This window comes from Meles meles, chromosome 2 (assembly GCF_922984935.1).
Source record: "Meles meles chromosome 2, mMelMel3.1 paternal haplotype, whole genome shotgun sequence".
In the NCBI taxonomy this organism is placed as follows: domain Eukaryota; kingdom Metazoa; phylum Chordata; class Mammalia; order Carnivora; family Mustelidae; genus Meles; species Meles meles.
This window is the reverse complement of record NC_060067.1, coordinates 169,022,043-169,034,999: the sequence shown is the minus strand read 5'-3', so window position 1 is coordinate 169,034,999 and position 12,957 is coordinate 169,022,043.

Sequence of the window (12,957 nt, the reverse complement as noted above, 5' to 3'; positions counted from 1 at the left end):
AAGCACAAGGGACTGGGCGTACACTTATCTCAGAGTATCCAACTGGCTTATAATCTGCCCTTGTTCTAAGTTCTTTCCCAAACTGGGAACACAGGTCCGCATAGGCCTCTTCGCTTTAAGAGCGTGTATAGGTTTTGGAAGCCTAAGGGCCTTAGCCTGCATTTGATTGAGAGCTTGCAGCTTGCTTCTCGTCCGCCTTTGTTCTCAGCTATTTCCTCCACTGGGAACATGCTGCCCCTTATGGGACTTCACCTTTAATGCGATGATAGGTCTGGGAAGCATAAGGGACTGGGTGTGCACTTATCTCAGAGTATGCAACTGGCGTCTAGTCTGCCCTGGTTCTAAGTTCTTTCCTAAACGGGGAACGTACTGCCACTTATGAGACTTAACCTTAAGTGCGATTTGAGGCTTTGGAAGCATAACGGACTGGACGTGCACTTAACTCCGAGTATCCAACTGGCCTCTCGTCGGGCCTTGTTTGAAGTTCTTTCCCGAACTGGGAACACACGGCCGCAAAGGCCTCTTTGCCTTTAGAGCGTTCATAGAGTTTGGAAGCGTAAGGGACTGGACGTGCACTTAGCTTAGCGTATCCAACTGGCTTATTGTCGGCGCTTCTTCGAAGTTCTTTCCTGACCTGGGAACACAAGGCTACGTAGGCCTCTTCCCCTTAAGAGCGTTTATAGGTTTTTGGAAGCCTAAGGGCCTTAGCCTGCATTTCCCTTAGAGTTTCCAACTTGCTTCTCGTCCGCCTTTGTTCTAAGTTCTTTCCTGAACTGCCAACACACTGCCACTACTGAGTCTTCACCTTAAGAGCGGCGATACGTTCTGGAAGTCTAAGGGACTTGGTGTTCACTTCGTTCAGCGTATCCAACTTGCCTGCATTCCGGCCTTGTTCTAACTTCTTTCCTCACCTGGGAAAACACGGCCAGAATGGGTTTCCGAATGCAGCGGGATTTTACGTTTTGGAAGCGGAAGCCCATTGGCGAGCACTTCACTCTGAGTCTCCAACTTGGCTAGAGTCTGCCCTTGTTCTAACACCTTTCCTCTACTGGGAAAACACTGCCATCTAGGAGTGTTCCTCTTCAGGGCGTTTGTAGGTTTTGGAAGCCTCAGGGCCTTCACTTGATTGAGCTCAGAGTGTCCAACACGTTTCTACTCGGCCCTTGTTTTAAGATCTTTCCTCCCCTGGGAACTCACTGCCCCTTAGGAGACATAACTTTAAGAGCGATTATACGTTTTGGAAGCATAGGGGCCTTGGCATGCACTTACCTTAGAGTTTGCAACTTGCCTAGAGTGCGCCCAGGTTCTAACTTCTTTCCACACCTGGGCACAAACGACCACATAGGAATCTTCCTATCGAGTTTACGTTTGGTAGCATAAGGGTCTTGGCCTGCCCTTCACTTAGAGTATGCAACTTGCCTAGAGTGCGCCCAGGTTCTAACTTCTTTCCACCACTGGGAACAATCTGCCCTTTTTGAATCTTCACTTTATGATCGCGTTTACGTTTTGGAAGCCTACGCGTCTTTGTGTGCCCTTAACGAAGAGTAGCCGACAGGGTTCGAGTCGGCCCTTGTTGTATATTCTCTCCTTAACTGGGAACACACTGCCCTTCTGAGACTAAACCTTAAGTGCGATGACACGTTTGGGAAGCACAAGGGACTGGGCGTACACTTATCTCAGAGTATCCAACTGGCTTATAATCTGCCCTTGTTCTAAGTTCTTTCCCAAACTGGGAACACAGGTCCGCATAGGCCTCTTCGCTTTAAGAGCGTGTATAGGTTTTGGAAGCCTAAGGGCCTTAGCCTGCATTTGATTGAGAGCTTGCAGCTTGCTTCTCGTCCGCCTTTGTTCTCAGCTATTTCCTTCACTGGGAACATGCTGCCCCTTTTAGGACTTCAGCTTAAGTGCGATGATACGTTTTGGAAGGATAAGGGACGGGGCGTACACTTATCTCAGAGTATCCAACTGGCTTATAATCTGCCCTTGTTCTAAGTTCTTTCCCAAACTGGGAACACAGGTCCGCATAGGCCTCTTCGCTTTCAGAGCGTGTATAGGTTTTGGAAGCCTAAGGGCCTTAGCCTGCATTTGATTGAGAGCTTGCAGCTTGCTTCTCGTCCGCCTTTGTTCTAAGCTATTTCCTCCACTGGGAACATGCTGCCCCTTATGCGACTTCACCTTTAGTGCGATGATAGGTCTGGGAAGCATAAGGGACTGGGTGTGCACTTATCTCAGATTATGCAACTGGCGTCTAGTCTGCCCTGGTTCTAAGTTGTTTCCTAAACTGGGAACGTACTGCCACTTATGAGACTTAACCTTAAGTGCGATTTGAGGCTTTGGAAGCATAACGGACTGGACGTGCACTTAACTCCGAGTATCCAACTGGCCTCTCGTCGGGCCTTGTTTGAAGTTCTTTCCCGAACTGGGAACACACGGCCGCAAAGGCCTCTTTGCCTTTAGAGCGTTCATAGAGTTTGGAAGCGTAAGGGACTGGACGTGCACTTAGCTTAGCGTATCCAACTGGCTTATTGTCGGCCCTTCTTCGAAGTTCTTTCCTGACCTGGGAACACAAGGCCACGTAGGCCTCTTCCCCTTAAGAGCGTTTATACGTTTTTGGAAGCCTAAGGGCCTTAGCCTGCATTTCCCTTAGAGTTTCCAACTTGCTTCTCGTCCGCCTTTGTCCTAAGTTCTTTCCTGAACTGCCAACACACTGCCACTACTGAGTCTTCACCTTAAGAGCGGCGATACGTTCTGGAAGTCTAAGGGACTTGGTGCTCACTTCGTTCAGCGTATCCAACTTGCCTGCATTCCGGCCTTGTTCTAACTTCTTTCCTCACCTGGGAAAACACGGCCAGAATGGGTTTCCGAATGCAGCGGGATTTTACGTTTTGGAAGCGGAAGCCCATTGGCGAGCACTTCACTCTGAGTCTCCAACTTGGCTAGAGTCTGCCCTTGTTCTAACACCTTTCCTCTACTGGGAAAACACTGCCATCTAGGAGTGTTCCTCTTCAGGGCGTTTGTAGGTTTTGGAAGCCTCAGGGCCTTCACTTGATTGAGCTCAGAGTGTCCAACACGTTTCTACTCGGCCCTTGATTTAAGATCTTTCCTCACCTGGGAACTCACTGCCCCTTAGGAGACATAACTTTAAGAGCGATTATACGTTTTGGAAGCATAGGGGCCTTGGCATGCACTTACCTTAGAGTTTGCAACTTGCCTAGAGTGCGGCCTTGTTCTAACTTCTTTCCACACCTGGGCACAAACTACCACATAGGAATCTTCCTATCGAGTTTACGTTTGGTAGCATAAGGGTCTTGGCCTGCCCTTCACTTAGAGTATGCAACTTGCCTAGAGTGCGCCCAGGTTCTAACTTCTTTCCACCACTGGGAACAATCTGCCCTTTTTGAATCTTCACTTTATGATGGCGTTTACGTTTTGGAAGCCTACGCGTTTTTGAGTGCCCTTAACGAAGAGTAGCCGACAGGGTTCGAGTCGGCCCTTGTTGTATATTCTCTCCTTAACTGGGAACACACTGCCCCTTATGAGACTAAACCTTAAGTGCGATGACACGTTTGGGAAGCACAAGGGACTGGGCGTACACTTATCTCAGAGTATCCAACTGGCTTATAATCTGCCCTTGTTCTAATTCATTCCCAAACTGGGAACACAGGTCCGGATAGGCCTCTTCGCTTTAAGAGCCTGTATAGGTTTTGGAAGCCTAAGGGCCTTAGCCTGCATTTGATTGAGAGCTTGCAGCTTCCTTCTCGTCCGCCTTTGTACTCAGCGATTTCCTCCACTGGGAACATGCTGCCTCTTTTGGGACTTCAGCTTAAGTGCGATGATACGTTTTGGAAGCATAAGGGACGGGGCGTACACTTATCTCTGAATATCCAACTGGCTTATAATCTACCCTTGTTCTAAGTTCTTTCCCAAACTGGGAACACAGGTCCGCATAGGCCTCTTCGCTTTAAGAGCGTGTATACGTTTTGGAAGCCTAAGGGCCTTAGCCTGCATTTGATTGAGAGCTTGCAGCTTGCTTCTCGTCCGCCTTTGTTCTAAGCTATTTCCTCCACTGGGAACATGCTGCCCCTTTTGGGACTTCACCTTAAGTGCGATGATACGTTTTGGAAGCATAAGGGACGGGGCGTACACTTATCTCAGAGTATCCAACTGGCTTATAATCTGCCCTTGTTCTAAGTTCTTTCCCAAACTGGGAACACAGGTCCTCAAAGGCCTCTTCGCTTTAAGAGCGTGTATAGGTTTTGGAAGCCTAAGGGCCTTAGCCTGCATTTGATTGAGAGCTTGCAGCTTGTTTCTCGTCCGCCATTGTTCTCAGCGATTTCCTTCACTGGAACATACTGCCCCTTATGGGATTTCATCTTAAGTGCCATGATAGGTCTGGGAAGCATAAGGGACTGGGTGTGCACTTATCTCAGAGTATGCAACTGGCGTCTAGTCTGCCCTGGTTCTAAGTTCTTTCCTAAACTGGGAACGTACTGCCATTTATGAGACTTAACCTTAAGTGCGATTTGAGGCTTTGGAAGCATAACGGACTGGACGTGCACTTAACTCCGAGTATCCAACTGGCCTCTCGTCGGGCCTTGTTTGAAGTTCTTTCCCGAACTGGGAACACACGGCCGCAAAGGCCTCTTTGCCTTTAGAGCGTTCGTAGAGTTTGGAAGCGTAAGGGACTGGACGTGCACTTAGCTTAGCGTATCCAACTGGCTTATTGTCGGCCCTTCTTCGAAGTTCTTTCCTGACCTGGGAACACAAGGCCACGTAGGCCTCTTCCCCTTAAGAGCGTTTATACGTTTTTGGAAGCCTAAGGGCCTTAGCCTGCATTTCCCTTAGAGTTTCCAACTTGCTTCTCGTCCGCCTTTGTCCTAAGTTCTTTCCTGAACTGCCAACACACTGCCACTACTGAGTCTTCACCTTAAGAGCGGCGATACGTTCTGGAAGTCTAAGGGACTTGGTGCTCACTTCGTTCAGCGTATCCAACTTGCCTGCATTCCGGCCTTGTTCTAACTTCTTTCCTCACCTGGGAAAACACGGCCAGAATGGGTTTCCGAATGCAGCGGGATTTTACGTTTTGGAAGCGGAAGCCCATTGGCGAGCACTTCACTCTGAGTCTCCAACTTGGCTAGAGTCTGCCCTTGTTCTAACACCTTTCCTCTACTGGGAAAACACTGCCATCTAGGAGTGTTCCTCTTCAGGGCGTTTGTAGGTTTTGGAAGCCTCAGGGCCTTCACTTGATTGAGCTCAGAGTGTCCAACACGTTTCTACTCGGCCCTTGATTTAAGATCTTTCCTCACCTGGGAACTCACTGCCCCTTAGGAGACATAACTTTAAGAGCGATTATACGTTTTGGAAGCATAGGGGCCTTGGCATGCACTTACCTTAGAGTTTGCAACTTGCCTAGAGTGCGCCCAGGTTCTAACTTCTTTCCACACCTGGGCACAAACTACCACATAGGAATCTTCCTATCGAGTTTACGTTTGGTAGCATAAGGGTCTTGGCCTGCCCTTCACTTAGAGTATGCAACTTGCCTAGAGTGCGCCCAGGTTCTAACTTCTTTCCACCACTGGGAACAATCTGCCCTTTTTGAATCTTCACTTTATGATGGCGTTTACGTTTTGGAAGCCTACGCGTTTTTGAGTGCCCTTAACGAAGAGTAGCCGACAGGGTTCGAGTCGGCCCTTGTTGTATATTCTCTCCTTAACTGGGAACACACTGCCCCTTATGAGACTAAACCTTAAGTGCGATGACACGTTTGGGAAGCACAAGGGACTGGGCGTACACTTATCTCAGAGTATCCAACTGGCTTATAATCTGCCCTTGTTCTAATTCATTCCCAAACTGGGAACACAGGTCCGGATAGGCCTCTTCGCTTTAAGAGCCTGTATAGGTTTTGGAAGCCTAAGGGCCTTAGCCTGCATTTGATTGAGAGCTTGCAGCTTCCTTCTCGTCCGCCTTTGTACTCAGCGATTTCCTCCACTGGGAACATGCTGCCTCTTTTGGGACTTCAGCTTAAGTGCGATGATACGTTTTGGAAGCATAAGGGACGGGGCGTACACTTATCTCTGAATATCCAACTGGCTTATAATCTACCCTTGTTCTAAGTTCTTTCCCAAACTGGGAACACAGGTCCGCATAGGCCTCTTCGCTTTAAGAGCGTGTATACGTTTTGGAAGCCTAAGGGCCTTAGCCTGCATTTGATTGAGAGCTTGCAGCTTGCTTCTCGTCCGCCTTTGTTCTAAGCTATTTCCTCCACTGGGAACATGCTGCCCCTTTTGGGACTTCACCTTAAGTGCGATGATACGTTTTGGAAGCATAAGGGACGGGGCGTACACTTATCTCAGAGTATCCAACTGGCTTATAATCTGCCCTTGTTCTAAGTTCTTTCCCAAACTGGGAACACAGGTCCTCAAAGGCCTCTTCGCTTTAAGAGCGTGTATAGGTTTTGGAAGCCTAAGGGCCTTAGCCTGCATTTGATTGAGAGCTTGCAGCTTGCTTCTCGTCCGCCATTGTTCTCAGCGATTTCCTTCACTGGAACATACTGCCCCTTATGGGATTTCATCTTAAGTGCCATGATAGGTCTGGGAAGCATAAGGGACTGGGTGTGCACTTATCTCAGAGTATGCAACTGGCGTCTAGTCTGCCCTGGTTCTAAGTTCTTTCCTAAACTGGGAACGTACTGCCATTTATGAGACTTAACCTTAAGTGCGATTTGAGGCTTTGGAAGCATAACGGACTGGACGTGCACTTAACTCCGAGTATCCAACTGGCCTCTCGTCGGGCCTTGTTTGAAGTTCTTTCCCGAACTGGGAACACACGGCCGCAAAGGCCTCTTTGCCTTTAGAGCGTTCGTAGAGTTTGGAAGCGTAAGGGAATGGACGTGCACTTAGCTTAGCGTATCCAACTGGCTTATTGTCGGCCCTTCTTCGAAGTTCTTTCCTGACCTGGGAACACAAGGCCACGTAGGCCTCTTCCCCTTAAGAGCGTTTATACGTTTTTGGAAGCCTAAGGGCCTTAGCCTGCATTTCCCTTAGAGTTTCCAACTTGCTTCTCGTCCGCCTTTGTTCTAAGTTCTTTCCTGAACTGCCAACACACTGCCACTACTGAGTCTTCACCTTAAGAGCGGCGATACGTTCTGGAAGTCTAAGGGACTTGGTGTTCACTTCGTTCAGCGTATCCAACTTGCCTGCATTCCGGCCTTGTTCTAACTTCTTTCCTCACCCGGGAAAACACGGCCAGAATGGGTTTCCGAATGCAGCGGGATTTTACGTTTTGGAAGCGGAAGCCCATTGGTGAGCACTTCACTCTGAGTCTCCAACTTGGCTAGAGTCTGCCCTTGTTCTAACACCTTTCCTCTACTGGGAAAACACTGCCATCTAGGAGTGTTCCTCTTCAGGGCGTTTGTAGGTTTTGGAAGCCTCAGGGCCTTCACTTGATTGAGCTCAGAGTGTCCAACACGTTTCTACTCGGCCCTTGATTTACGATCTTTCCTCACCTGGGAACTCACTGCCCCTTAGGAGACATAATTTTAAGAGCGATTATACGTTTTGGAAGCATAGGGGCCTTGGCATGCACTTACCTTAGAGTTTGCAACTTGCCTAGAGGGCGGCCTTGTTCTAACTTCTTTCCACACCTGGGCACAAACGACCACATAGGAATCTTCCTATCGAGTTTACGTTTGGTAGCATAAGGGTCTTGGCCTGCCCTTCACTTAGAGTATGCAACTTGCCTAGAGTGCGCCCAGGTTCTAACTTCTTTCCACCACTGGGAACAATCTGCCCTTTTTGAATCTTCACTTTATGATCGCGTTTACGTTTTGGAAGCCTACGCGTCTTTGTGTGCCCTTAACGAAGAGTAGCCGACAGGGTTCGAGTCGGCCCTTGTTGTATATTCTCTCCTTAACTGGGAACACACTGCCCCTTATGAGACTAAACCTTAAGTGCGATGACACGTTTGGGAAGCACAAGGGACTGGGCGTACACATATCTCAGAGTATCCAACTGGCTTATAATCTGCCCTTGTTCTAAGTTCTTTCCAAAATGGGAACACAGGTCCGCATAGGCCTCTTCGCTTTAAGAGCGTGTATAGGTTTTGGAAGCCTAAGGGCCTTAGCCTGCATTTGATTGAGAGCTTGCAGCTTGCTTCTCGTCCGCCTTTGTTCTCAGCTATTTCCTTCACTGGGAAAATGCTGCCCCTTTTAGGACTTCAGCTTAAGTGCGATGATACGTTTTGGAAGCATAAGGGACGGGGCGTACACTTATCTCAGAGTATCCAACTGGCTTATAATCTGCCCTTGTTCTAAGTTCTTTCCCAAACTGGGAACACAGGTCCGGATAGGCCTCTTCGCTTTAAGAGCGTGTATAGGTTTTGGAAGCCTAAGGGTCTTAGCCTGCATTTGATTGAGAGCTTGCAGCTTGCTTCTCGGCCGTCTTTGTTCTAAGCTATTTCCTCCACTGGGAACATGCTGCCCCTTTTGGGACTTCACCTTAAGTGCGATGATACGTTTTGGAAGCATATAGGACGGGGCATACACTTATCTCAGAGTATCCAACTGGCTTATAATCTGCCCTTGTTCTAAGTTCTTTCCCAAACTGGGAACACAGGTCCGCATAGGCCTCTTCGCTTTAAGAGCGTGTATACGTTTTGGAAGCCTAAGGGCCTTAGCCTGCATTTGATTGAGAGCTTGCAGCTTGCTTCTCGTCCGCCTTTGTTCTCAGCGATTTCCTTCACTGGAACATACTGCCCCTTATGGGACTTCACCTTTAGTGCGATGATAGGTCTGGGAAGCATAAGGGACTGGGTGTGCACTTATCTCAGAGTATGCAACTGGCGTCTAGTCTGCCCTGGTTCTAAGTTCTTTTCTAAACTGGGAACGTACTGCCACTTATGAGACTTAACCTTAAGTGCGATTTGAGGCTTTGGAAGCATAACGGACTGGACGTGCACTTAACTCCGAGTATCCAACTGGCCTCTCGTCGGGCCTTGTTTGAAGTTCTTTCCCGAACTGGGAACACACGGCCGCAAAGGCCTCTTTGCCTTTAGAGCGTTCATAGAGTTTGGAAGCGTAAGGGACTGGACGTGCACTTAGCTTAGCGTATCCAACTGGCTTATTGTCGGCCCTTCTTCGAAGTTCTTTCCTGACCTGGGAACACAAGGCCACGTAGGCCTCTTCCCCTTAAGAGCGTTTATACGTTTTTGGAAGCCTAAGGGCCTTAGCCTGCATTTCCCTTAGAGTTTCCAACTTGCTTCTCGTCCGCCTTTGTTCTAAGTTCTTTCCTGAACTGCCAACACACTGCCACTACTGAGTCTTCACCTTAAGAGCGGCGATACGTTCTGGAAGTCTAAGGGACTTGGTGCTCACTTCGTTCAGCGTATCCAACTTGCCTGCATTCCGGCCTTGTTCTAACTTCTTTCCTCACCTGGGAAAACACGGCCAGAATGGGTTTCCGAATGCAGCGGGATTTTACGTTTTGGAAGCGGAAGCCCATTGGCGAGCACTTCACTCTGAGTCTCCAACTTGGCTAGAGTCTGCCCTTGTTCTAACACCTTTCCTCTACTGGGAAAACACTGCCATCTAAGAGTGTTCCTCTTCAGGGCGTTTGTAGGTTTTGGAAGCCTCCGGGCCTTCACTTGATTGAGCTCAGAGTGTCCAACACGTTTCTACTCGGCCCTTGATTTAAGATCTTTCCTCCCCTGGGAACTCACTGCCCCTTAGGAGACATAACTTTAAGAGCGATTATACGTTTTGGAAGCATAGGGGCCTTGGCATGCACTTACCTTAGAGTTTGCAACTTGCCTAGAGTGCGGCCTTGTTCTAACTTCTTTCCACACTTGGGCACAAACGACCACATAGGAATCTTCCTATCGAGTTTACGTTTGGTAGCATAAGGGTCTTGGCCTGCCCTTCACTTAGAGTATGCAACTTGCCTAGAGTGCGCCCAGGTTCTAACTTCTTTCCACCACTGGGAACAATCTGCCCTTTTTGAATCTTCACTTTATGATCGCGTTTACGTTTTGGAAGCCTACGCGTCTTTGTGTGCCCTTAACGAAGAGTAGCCGACAGGGTTCGAGTCGGCCCTTGTTGTATATTCTCTCCTTAACTGGGAACACACTGCCCCTTATGAGACTAAGCCTTAAGTGCGATGACACGTTTGGGAAGCACAAGGGACTGGGCGTACACTTATCTCAGAGTATCCAACTGGCTTATAATCTGCCCTTGTTCTAATTCTTTCCCAAACTGGGAACACAGGTCCGGATAGGCCTCTTCGCTTTAAGAGCGTGTATACGTTATGGAAGCCTAAGGGACTTAGCCTGCATTTGATTGAGAGCTTGCAGCTTGCTTCTCGTCCGCCTTTGTTCTCAGCTATTTCCTTCACTGGTAACATGCTGCCCCTTTTGGGACTTCAGCTTAAGTGCGATGATACGTTTTGGAAGCATAAGGGACGGGGCATACACTTATCTCAGAGTATCCAACTGGCTTATAATCTGCCCTTGTTCTAATTCTTTCCCAAACTGGGAACACAGGTCCGGATAAGCCTCTTCGCTTTAAGAGCGTGTATAGGTTTTGGAAGCCTAAGGGCCTTAGCCTGCATTTGATTGAGAGCTTGCAGCTTGCTTCTCGTCCGCCTTTGTTCTAAGCTATTTCCTTCACTGGGAACATGCTGCCCCTTTTGGGACTTCACCTTAAGTGCGATGATACGTTTTGGAAGCATAAAGGACGGGGCATACACTTATCTCAGAGTATCCAAATGGCTTATAATCTGCCCTTGTTCTAAGTTCTTTCCCAAACTGGGAACACAGGTCCGCATAGGCCTCTTCGCTTTAAGAGCGTGTATACGTTTTGGAAGCCTAAGGGCCTTAGCCTGCATTTGATTGAGAGCTTGCAGCTTGCTTCTTGTCCGCCTTTGTTCTCAGCGATTTCCTTCACTGGACCATACTGCCCCTTATGGGACTTAACCTTAAGTGCGATGATAGGTCTGGGATGCATAAGGGACTGGGTGTGCACTTATCTCAGAGTATGCAACTGGCGTCTAGTCTGCCCTGGTTCTAAGTTCTTTCCTAAACTGGGAACGTACTGCCACTTATGAGACTTAACCTTAAGTGCGATTTGAGGCTTTGGAAGCATAACGGACTGGACGTGCACTTAACTCCGAGTATCCAACTGGCCTCTCGTCGGGACTTGTTTGAAGTTCTTTCCCGAACTGGGAACACACGGCCGCAAAGGCCTCTTTGCCTTTAGAGCGTTCATAGAGTTTGGAAGCGTAAGGGACTGGACGTGCACTTAGCTTAGCGTATCCAACTGGCTTATTGTCGGCCCTTCTTCGAAGTTCTTTCCTGACCTGGGAACACAAGGCCACGTAGGCCTCTTCCCCTTAAGAGCGTTTATACGTTTTTGGAAGCCTCAGGGCCTTAGCCTGCATTTCCCTTAGAGTTTCCAACTTGCTTCTCGTCCGCCTTTGTTCTAAGTTCTTTCCTGAACTGCCAACACACTGCCACTACTGAGTCTTCACCTTAAGAGCGGCGATACGTTCTGGAAGTCTAAGGGACTTGGTGCTCACTTCGTTCAGCGTATCCAACTTGCCTGCATTCCGGCCTTGTTCTAACTTCTTTCCTCACCTGGGAAAACACGGCCAGAATGGGTTTCCGAATGCAGCGGGATTTTACGTTTTGGAAGCGGAAGCCCATTGGCGAGCACTTCACTCTGAGTCTCCAACTTGGCTAGAGTCTGCCCTTGTTCTAACACCTTTCCTCTACTGGGAAAACACTGCCATCTAGGAGTGTTCCTCTTCAGGGCGTTTGTAGGTTTTGGAAGCCTCAGGGCCTTCACTTGATTGAGCTCAGAGTGTCCAACACGTTTCTACTCGGCCCTTGATTTAAGATCTTTCCTCACCTGGGAACTCACTGCCCCTTAGGAGACATAACTTTAAGAGCGATTATACGTTTTGGAAGCATAGGGGCCTTGGCATGCACTTACCTTAGAGTTTGCAACTTGCCTAGAGTGCGCCCAGGTTCTAACTTCTTTCCACACCTGGGCACAAACGACCACATAGGAATCTTCCTATCGAGTTTACGTTTGGTAGCATAAGGGTCTTGGCCTGCCCTTCACTTAGAGTATGCAACTTGCCTAGAGTGCGCCCAGGTTCTAACTTCTTTCCACCACTGGGAACAATCTGCCCTTTTTGAATCTTCACTTTATGATCGCGTTTACGTTTTGGAAGCCTACGCGTCTTTGTGTGCCCTTAACGAAGAGTAGCCGACAGGGTTCGAGTCGGCCCTTGTTGTATATTTTCTCCTTAACTGGGAACACACTGCCCCTTATGAGACTAAGCCTTAAGTGCGATGACACGTTTGGGAAGCACAAGGGACTGGGCTTACACTTATCTCAGAGTATCCAACTGGCTTAAAATCTGCCCTTGTTCTAATTCTTTCCCAAACTGGGAACACAGGTCCGGATAGGCCTCTTCGCTTTAAGAGCGTGTATAGGTTTTGGAAGCCTAAGGGACTTAGCCTGCATTTGATTGAGAGCTTGCAGCTTGCTTCTCGTCCGCCTTTGTTCTAAGCTATTTCCTTCACTGGGAACATGCTGCCCCTTTTGGGACTTCACCTTAAGTGCGATGATACGTTTTGGAAGCATAAGGGATGGGGCGTACACTTATCTCAGAGTATCCAACTGGCTTATAATCTGCCCTTGTTCTAATTCTTTCCCAAACTGGGAACACAGGTCCGGATAGGCCTCTTCGCTTTAAGAGCGTGTATAGGTTTTGGAAGCCTAAGGGACTTAGCCTGCATTTGATTGAGAGCTTGCAGCTTGCTTCTTGTCCGCCTTTGTTCTAAGCTATTTCCTCCACTGGGAACATGCTGCCCCTTTTGGGACTTCACCTTAAGTGCGATGATACGTTTTGGAAGCATAAAGGACGGGGCATACACTTATCTCAGAGTATCCAACTG